The following is a 10,405-nucleotide window of genomic DNA, read 5'->3' as shown; positions in this document are numbered from 1 at the left end:
GATGTTGACAATCTTTCTGAGTACAAGGAAGCAGCAATCTCTTACATCACAGGCTTCATTGTGAAAAAGATGAAAGAGAAGGTTACTTGCATGCCTTGCTCACAAGCACTCACCTCAGATGACTTGGTGCATCGATTCATTAGTTTGAAGGACAGAGGTGGCCTACAGAAACCATCTCCAGGCATCACTGCAGTTTGCCAAGCTACAGAAAGATGCTTTCAGCGGCTGCTAAAAACCAATGAGGGAAGGGCTTCACAGGGAAGAGGAACAACAGCAGCCATTGTCACCCAGGTTCTTTCTGATTGTTCTGAGAAGAATCTCTTCCCACAGCTGCACAATCACATGTTTGACATGTGTGTTGAAGCTAACCATGTCCATGTTCTGGTGAAGATGGCTTCTGCGTGGTACTGCAAAGTTAGATTAAATCATATAGCAAGGCGGACGACAGATAAAATTAAAGAAGGCAAGGTGGTCCGCAAAAAACTCACAAAATTAATCCATTTTTATGGAGATTAAGGGAAAGGTGGTTGGTCAGGTGTGTGTGTGTGTGTGTGTGTGTGTGTGTGTGTGTGTGTGTGTGTGTGTGTGTGTGTGTGTGTGTGTGTGCGTGCGTGCGTGTGTGTGTGTGTGTGTGTGTGTGTGTGTGGTTGATGTACAGTATGTTTTTCTATGTGTATGTCAGAATGTAGCCAACTAAAACTTTCTTTGTAGTTATCAGACGTAGAACATGGAAAATGGTACTGAGCCTATCTCTCTTTGGACAACATTGTAAATGTTACTTGGAGCCTGCATGAAAGTTGGCCTAAGTAACTTTCAATGTCTGCTGTAAAAGAAGTACGCACATACATGTGTTGTCTCAAATTAACCTCAATGTCAGATGTACCTTGCTGACAAATCAGTTGTTGAACATTAACTTAGGGGGCTTTTACACTGGGCTCGTTTGCTGCGGTCCGAGCCCGAGCGCGTTTGTCCCCGGCGTCCCCCGCAGCGTTGGTCTGGTTTCACACTCAACTTGATTCTATCGAACCCTGGTGCGTTTGCGTGCATATGACGTCATCGCAAACGTGCACGGCGCATGATAGAAAACAGAACGCGGGTCAATATTGTGCTTTTTAAAATTAATTCGCTGCTTTTATGCGCAGTTGAGTGAACACTACAGGTTTACTGTGCGTGTGTCACACAAGGTGGACTTCTGCTGCTTGCAAACGGACTCTTTTTAGGAGACAGTGGATTTCCAACTTTGTTGCCCTGATTCCACGCGCGATGCACGAATACACTGCACGCAGGCTCACTCTCGCTCGTATCCAAGGTAAATAAACACTATCATCCCTTACAAGCGTTTTATTTAACTAAATACATCACAATAAGCTAAAAACGCATGCGCAGGTTACTTTACTTCCTGAACAAGTGCGCACCCGAGTCCGTGTTGCTTTCACATTCACGCGAACCGCAGCACGGTTCGGGAGCAACCGAACTCAGACCACCTCCTCCAGGCAGTCTCGGGTTCGGTACCCCAGTGCGCACCCGGGTCCCATGACAGCGTTCACATTAGCGATTTTTCATGCGAACCGTGTCCCGTTCCGAACTAAACTGCCAGTGTGAAAGCCCCCTTAGAGCCTGCATACACGGGCCAAAGTTTATATATTGTACATAATTGTTGTTGTTATTGTGTTAATGTTGTTGTTTATTGTATATAGTGTGTGTACAGTGTGTATATATGTATACTGCCCTACAAAGGCTAAGAGCAGTATCAGCAAAAACGCCAAACTGAGAAAAACAGCTTTTTGTGTTTTTCTTACACCAAATATAAGCATCCAATTAAATTTAACAACAAAGGGTACAATTAGATAGATCAAAGGGATGTGAATATTAAACATTTCGTTTTTTGACAGTCAGGCAAAATTTGGTAGTTTTATAGGCTATACTGCGCTTTGCCTTTGCATTACTGCGTATACTTACATGGCCATACAATAACATATAGCAGTAAGTGTAGCAAGTGATCATAATCACTTGCTTATATCATAAATCATAAATCATAAATCACCAAAATCTTTGCACACAGCTGCAGCAGCTGCTTATAGTCGTCAAAAGTACAGTATATGTTAATTATAACCAAACTATTAAAATTATGTGGCATATTATGTAAACCCCCGTTTTTTTTTATTTTTTTTTATTGACCGTTTTCTCCATCTTCATTCTTTCTGCTAAGCTGTGACTTTCCATCCCCTTTGGCATTATAATCATATTTTTCAAAAAACAAACAAACAAAAAACATGCGTTATTAGATTAATATATTTTAATTGTATCACAAAAGTGCTGTTTTTTTTATGGCAATCATTAACGTATTGCTTTTATTTCAGTTTGGGATAGGTCTTCACATGTAATTTACTAACAGTTTAAGTTTAATCATTCAGGGAAACAATATATCAATAAATGAAATATGAGCTATATACATTATACAGTATGCTATAAAACCTGACTCATATGCCACACAAAGGCAAACTGCAGTATCATAGTGAAACCAAGGCAGACTGCAAGGCAGACTGCAGTACGGGCAGATACTGCATTCTGCCTTGGTTTCACTCTACTTTTCTATACAATACTGCAACTAAAAATGTAAATTTATATAAGAAATTTATTAGGTAGCCATATGAAATTTTAACAGATTGTAGAGCAGATCCTGCACTTTTTATTTGTGCAAAAAAATTTTTTGTGAAAAATTGAAGATACTGCTCTTAGCCTTTGTAGGGCAGTATACATCTACATAATGTAAATTGTATATTGATTGTATATAGTGTGTGTATATATTTATACATCCATGTAAATGATTATTTTATTGTGGTCTGTTCTTCATTTAACATTCCTCTAAGCTGCTGTGCCTGTACTTGAATAAAGGAACATCTTATCTTATCCTATCTTATACTGATGAAATGCTTCTATAAAGAGAACCCCACTGCTTCCCAGGATGATTTTCAGTTGGCATGAACGGGGCCCAACTCTTACAAATCACATGCTGCGATGCTACAGTAACATGCAATATTGACATAGTTGTGAGTTGTACATAGAGCCTTTATACATAGTGCCTTCCTTAACCCACACAGATATCGCTTATTAAACTTATAGTTTGTATTGGCTTTCCCATGTCACATTAAGGACTGTTCAATATCTCTTAGAGTTCGCAAGATGATATTGATCTGTTTGCCATCTATTATGTGAAATACATATGCAACCTCCCTGGTCAATGATTATGTGTATAGTTTCTGGAATTCTGTGTCAAATTCAAGGATCAGTTCATGACATATTTACAAAAAAAATCTAACAAAATTTATATATATATAAAAAAAACTATTCTCATGTTAAGTTGCTAGCTTCAAAAAGTTAACATCCATGGTTAGTTTGATTTTTATATTATATATATTGAGTTATTGAAGTGTTACGGTAATACATTAATATAGTATTTTAAGTTATGTTATAAAAAATAGCTTTAAATCTCATTTTTATTTATATTGATTTTCGTGTGATTTTTTTTTTGGTCTGATTGCTGTTTTCATTAGGGCTGGGCAAAATGTTCATATTTAAGGTTGTTCCTATCCCTCAGTTTTCACCATTGTATATTGCTTTTCCAGCATTGTATCGGTCGTATGTTCATGTCTTGTACCTGTGGTTTTGTAGTGTCTTGTGTTTGTTTGTCCCGTTATATGTTCTCACTCCTGGCCTGCACCTTGTCGTAGTGGGTGGGCTTTTAACCAAGACAGGCCATACTGAATGATGTATTCTACTAGTATTTTTTAACCTTTGTCGTCTTTCTCTCATGTAGGGTGTGTGACGTCCCCTGCTTTTGTCTGTGCTTTGTCAGTAACCGTACTCATGTTGTCTGTTGATGTGCCAGAAGAGCTGATTGCAGTATCTATCCTCCAGATGAGGAGCGTTCTGATCCCAGCTTCCATCATGGCTCTATATCTTCTCTGTCATTGCCTGCACACTTTTGCTTTGCTTAGATTTTTGTTTAACTTGTACTCCCCCCTTATCCTATGTTATCCACACACATCCACATTATTAAAATGTTGAAAATACCCTATCTAAAGTTGCATTTCAGCTGTTTTTCTTTAAATAACTTAGTGTTCGTGGCAACTCACTTTTGATAAACATTAAAACAATAATCAAAACATTATTCTAAATTTACTTCATAAAACATTGAAATGAAAAATCAATGCCTTAAAAACTGCTAAAACAACGGTGAAAGACTGAATCTATTTTATTAAATGCTTCTTTCCAGATGATATTGCTGCAGAGACCATGGGATGGTGGTGGTGGGGTGGGATGGGATGGGGTGGGGGTGGGGGTGGGTTATGGGTTGGGGGGATGGGGATGGGTTTAGGGATGAGGAAGTGCAGAGGTGGTAACAGTGTTATGGCTACAGGTGTTTCTAAATTAACATAAAAAACTCAACATTAGCCATGATGGTCGGGGCTATATTTAGGCCTAACAAAATTGGCCCTAAAGACAAAATTCAAAAGCAGTAACACTGCCAACTGTAAGCAGTTAACTGCATTTGGATGTGGTCTTTAAGGCAGTTAGCGAATGTATTTAAAAACATATCCTTTCCCCTAGGTGTGAAATAAACTCCATCTTTCAAAAATAGACCTGGACTGTCATGTCTAATGTGAGGGTGCTCAATCATGGCACTATTAAAGCTACAAACAAATGTAGCCATAACACTGTTAACAAACTTCCTAGCCTTGTCAAGTTTCACCGGATTGGCACCAGCCTTCCACCGGCACCTCTGGGTCACAGCTGACAACATGATCTTCATGCCCGGGTGCCAGAGTTTAAGCTGGTGCAGGTCCTTCATGGCATTCACCAGCTGGACGCTGCTGACCTCCTCCATGTCATTGCCGCCACAGTGGATGAGGAGGACATCCGGTGCTGCTCTTCCTCGCAGGAAGTGGGAAAAGAAGGAGAGAAGTCCTTTCCACCGCAGTCCAGCACAGCCAAACCAACAGACACGGACGCCTGGCAGACTGAGGTTGCTTCCCATGGTCTCTGGGCACCACGTCTGACATAGCTGTCCCCAATGATCCACACTGTGTCTATGGAAGGAAAATAAATGAGTTTAATAAATGCTTGAGGTAATGAAAATTAAGAATTTAACTATGAAATGTTGCTCAGTTTTTTATGTTGACAATACTGTCACATGTGGGAGAACATAGATGAAGGGAACAACACCTCAAAAATTTGTTGATGTCCTTTTAAGACAGACATTATAATATCAGCTGTCAAATAGCCAAGACTAGTACTTACAGTTTAAGCTATGTGCAGACGTGGTGCATTCGTCACGGGTGCCCATCACCTCAAAATCGATCACTAAAAAAAGAATACACAGCTTGTAAAGCTAACTCATGTAAATGGGTAAGAACATTTTTAATGTTAGCTAATACGAATCTAACCCTATCTTAACGTTATATTCAGTTGACATCCAAATACACACTCATAAATGCAGGTTAATTGATTTGCTTCAAATTGTTTCTTTGAGATGCAAGTATTTAAGTAAAGTTATAACGTTAATTCTTATTCATGACAACTATTAACGTTTTCTGCAAGTCATCTAGTGTTGCAAATAAACGTTACCACATCTATTAAAAGTGCTGCAGCGTTTTAAACTTTGTGTAGTTTAATATCAATAACATATAAATAGTTATTTCAAGTTTTGTTGTGTAGGTTCAGGTTAATTTACCTCAATAGTTCAATAGTAAGCTTGGTATGAATCGGTTCAAAATAAACCGCCAATATCTTCCATTCAAAGATAACTTGATTGCGTCGAGCTAGGAGGGCGCGGTTTCAGCAGCAGGCTCCTCGGCTCCACCCACGTCCCGCCTCTTTGCCCATTTTCGTTTTTCCGGGAGTGACGCGCTGGCAAGATAGCGGCGGTCGGCTACGCCCACTTTAGGCTTCAAAAACGCTCTTCAGAAACCTACGGGTGACGTCACGGACACTACGTCCATATTTTTTTACAGTCTATGGTACAACCGATGGTCACTAACCCAAGCCCTACATACCATCATGCATTGCGCTGATCGTAAAAGACCTATCAGCATCATCTTCATCTTTAACTTACAATTTGACGACGTCTCGCTAGCGTAGCAAGAACAGCACATCGTTTTCGGTGTCTAGAAATCCTGTTTCTTTTGCTAATCCGCAAAATCTTCTGAATCACGAGAACAAACAAACAAAAAAGATAAATATTGAGTGGCATCTCCACAGAGTCTAAAAGCTGTTTTATTAAAGGTTGTATCAGTGATTTCTGGCCCAAAAATAAATGTCTAATCTTTCCTAACGATCCGCTAGCTGCCCGCCCCATAAGCATGCCGTCCAAAAACCGCGTCTCTGTAGGCAGCCTAGGCTCTGAGATCTGCACACAAAAACAAATGTGTACAACCACCACTCAAAACCAAAATAAAGTGTTCCAACCAATCACTGACAGGGGCGGGTGTTGTGAGGTTTTGCGCTCGTGCACGGCTGGACGCGAAATCGGAGCAACACCCGCCCCTGTCAGTGATTGGTTGGAACACTTTATTTTGGTTTTGAGTGGTGGTTGTACACATTTGTTTTTGTGTGCAGATCTCAGAGCCTAGGCTGCCTACAGAGACGCGGTTTTTGGACGGCATGCTTATGGGGCGAGCAGCTAGCGGATCGTTAGGAAAGATTAGACATTTATTTTTGGGCCAGAAATCACTGATACAACCTTTAAAGCGCTACAGGAAAAATGGAAAAGACACCAGCGTTCATCATCCGCGTAAGAAAAGTTTGGTTTGACATACAGCTAATTCATTTAAATAAATGACATGATTAGTTCAAATAAAGCTTTCCTTGTCACTGTCAGTGTTGCCTATCATTCATAAATAATTTTAATAAATCCATGAATCATTAAGTTAGCTATAGGCCTATGCTTAAGCAACGAGGGGACTGTAGACTTTAAAGAAGAGACGCTCATAGGTAACTCGCGCACGCATCTCTCTCTCTCTCTCTCTCTCTCTCTCTCTCTCTCTCTCTCTCTCTCTCTCTCTCTCTCTCTTCTCTTTCAGTTCTCTGTCTCTCTCTTTTAATAATGAATTTAAATAAATGTGATAATTCATTCAAATAAAAGCAATCCGATGGCTCTACTTTATTTAAAGCGGACGGAGTGCTAGAACTAACGAGCCGTAACTTAAGAAAATAACCGTCATTTTTACACGTCTGTTAAAAAATTACATTGTAAACATCAGTTACAGCTTTAACTTCTTATAAACTTGGCAAATAACCTCCGCTTCGCGTCGGGTGGTTCTTCGCCTCTACGTCGTGCATTAAAATCCTTTAATGCATGGCTAGCCGTGGATTATCCCTTACATAAAGAACGTAAAACGGATAGTGCTCAATAATGTGGTCATTACGGTTTGTTTGTCTGTCAACGCGTTGTTTTGCACATTGCAAATTGCAAATAAATATGTTCAGTAATCCGTGCATTCAGGAGGTAAAGTCGGGGTTCAGTTGAATTGATACGTTATACATAACATGAATATACCAAAGCACATATTTGCCGTTAAATCCTTTACATAATAAATATAATTTAAAGGGATAGTTCACTTTAAAATGAAAATTCTGTCATTCTTCAAAATATCTTCTTTTGTATGAAAATTCTGTCATCATTTACTCACCCTCAATTTGTTTCAAACCTGTATGAATTTCTTTCTTCTGCTGTTTTTTTAACACAATACGTTTATACTTACTAATATAATTACAAAACAGATAACAAATATATTTACAATGAATATCAAAATAGTATCATCATAAACAAACAAACAAAAATTCTATAAATATACTCTGACTTTTGATAAATGTTTTTGTTTAAAACAAACTATTATACATACCTTTATACTTAATAATATAATTACAATAAATAATAATTAAAATAGTATCATCATAAATTAATTAATATACTCTGACTTTTTACAGGCTTAATAATGCTTCAGTGTGTGGTACTCCTCAAAACATGGGACAGCACACAAGGGAGTGTTGCATGGCACACACATGTGCTTGGTGAGGCGCCTCTGCTTGCCCTTGCGTGTGCTGGAGAGGCAGACCTTGCAGTGCCGCCTGGTCTTGCTGCCCTGGGAAGTGGTCTGAGGGACTTCAGATGGGAAATGCCTGGCTGTAAGGCGCAGAGGAGTGTCTAAGGCAGGACGCCCTCCTTTGGTTGGACCGCGCGATGTGCTGTACTCCTCCAGCAGCCCTCTCATCAGGTTCGTCCTGAATTGCAGGGAGGTGATTTCCTTTCCTACTCATAGTAGAGCACATCAATAGGGAGAGAGTGAGGAGAATAGAATAGTATGTGACAGTGTGGTCTGTTTATTATTGTGAATTTGTTAACACTTTAGATTACATTAATTAAAAATGTTATCACTTTTTATCTTGTTTATATTTATTATTAGATGATTTGTATCCATTTCTCACCAGTAATTTGCCGGTAGATGATGTGGCTGTTGAGTAAAACAGTGTCAAGTACATGAAAAAAGATCTTCTTGTACCACTTGGTAGACTTTCTGGTGCATTTGTGACCGGATGCTTTCCTCCCATGTTGTCTATTAATAAGTTGCTCGCCGCCTACAAATTTTCTTTAATCGTTGACACGTCATTTCCGATCGGCTATAAATAGCCTATTTCTATTCCTGTCGAGACGCGTAATTTCCGACTGACCCGGGGGTTCTCAGTTGTTCAAAAAATCCAAATTTTGAATTTAGCAGTTGATCACGTGACTCACTGAACGTTCTAATCACACCGGTGTGATCGTACGCGTCAAAGGGTTAATGTCTCCCCGCCAGTCGTTTTACCACACCGACATCATCTTTCGCGTTTATAGGACGATGTCTACAAAGTCAGCAATAATTTGTTTTGCTTATGAAAATCATAAAGAATTTATTTGCAAGACATCTGATAAAAAGAAGCACTCAGCGAATTGCAAATTTTGCAAATCAACTCTTACTGATGTGTCTGAAACGACTTCAGATTTCTACCGACATGTTCAAAGAAATCAAAGAAAGTATAACCTTTAATACCAACTTAAATCCAAATAAGATTATTAGGGCTGGGCGATAAATACATTTCTGTCATGACAACTCTCGGAGTAATTGGCATGGTAATGGGTATGTCAATGTTGAATGTTTGGTCTTGGCGGATTAGATCTGCTACGCTGCTGTTGCTTTTATTAGGGGCTTTCACATTGAAGGAACCTTTTCATAGTTCCTAGAACAATTGGCAGAAGTTCCTGGTTTTTGGCGTGTTCGCACCGCAGGAACTAGGAAAGATTTTCAGTCAGGGCACCTTTCAAAAGTGCATAAAATCTCAAGGCACCCCGGTGTAAAATATAATTTAAAAACACTGCATAACCCAAATGTAAATGCAAATGTCCTGTTTATTTAGACAGAACAGTAATGAAGCGAGCATAATACGAACTGTAAATAACAATAACAATAATAATAACAATTTTGTAGCACCTTTTGGTATATTGTGGTCAATAAAAAAAAATATTTGCTTATAATTAACATGACAATGTGTACAAAACTAAAGTGGCCTAAATTTACGTTTATTTTTACGTTTCTGTCAGTCTGAGGTGTTGTTGCTATAACGCGTTGCTATGGGTTGCCGCTGCGTCACTTGCGTCAAGTTGTGTGTGTGTCTTGCTTCGGTCTTGACTCTTGTGAGACGGATTTTTATGGTTAATTTTATATATTTTTTATATTTATTTATATTTATATTTTTATATTTTCTGCACTATAAGGCGCACTTAAAAGCCTTTAATTTTCTCAAAAAACGACAGTGCGCCTTATACATGGATGGTGAACACACGTTCACCAAGACGGGGAGACAGCGCCGGGCGACTTACGCCACTATCTGCCAATGGATCGTGGATGCCTGGGCTGATATATCAGTCTCATCTGTGATCCGAGCTTTCACGAAGGCAGGAATAATCTCTTTATCCTGTTTTCGGTCGAAGTCCACAGTAGTTGATTGTCGAGTGCGCGCGCGCGATCAAACCTCCTCCGTGTGTTCAACATCTGATTCGGATGAACTATCCATTTGACCTGATATTCTCACATAGAGAACACCACACAGCACCGTCATCGGCTGAAAGTCTGAGTCTCCACTGTTGCTTAGTTACCAATGATCGCGCGCGCGCACTCGACAATCGCCTACTGTGGACTTCGACCGAAACAGGAAGAAAATACGGGTATGTGAGCTGGCTGAATAAACATCATTTTTATTCATATCTTTCACATTTACTGGAGTCAGATTCACCGTGTTCACTCACATGGCTGTGCACTTGTAATGACACATTAAGGTTGTTAAGAGGCTAAAAGCAGGTTTAAAACTT

This window comes from Rhinichthys klamathensis, unplaced genomic scaffold (genome assembly GCF_029890125.1).
Source record: "Rhinichthys klamathensis goyatoka isolate OS25496 unplaced genomic scaffold, OSU_Roscu_1.1 h1tg000452l_1, whole genome shotgun sequence".
Classification (NCBI taxonomy): domain Eukaryota; kingdom Metazoa; phylum Chordata; class Actinopteri; order Cypriniformes; family Leuciscidae; genus Rhinichthys; species Rhinichthys klamathensis.
This window is presented reverse-complemented; position numbering follows the sequence as displayed.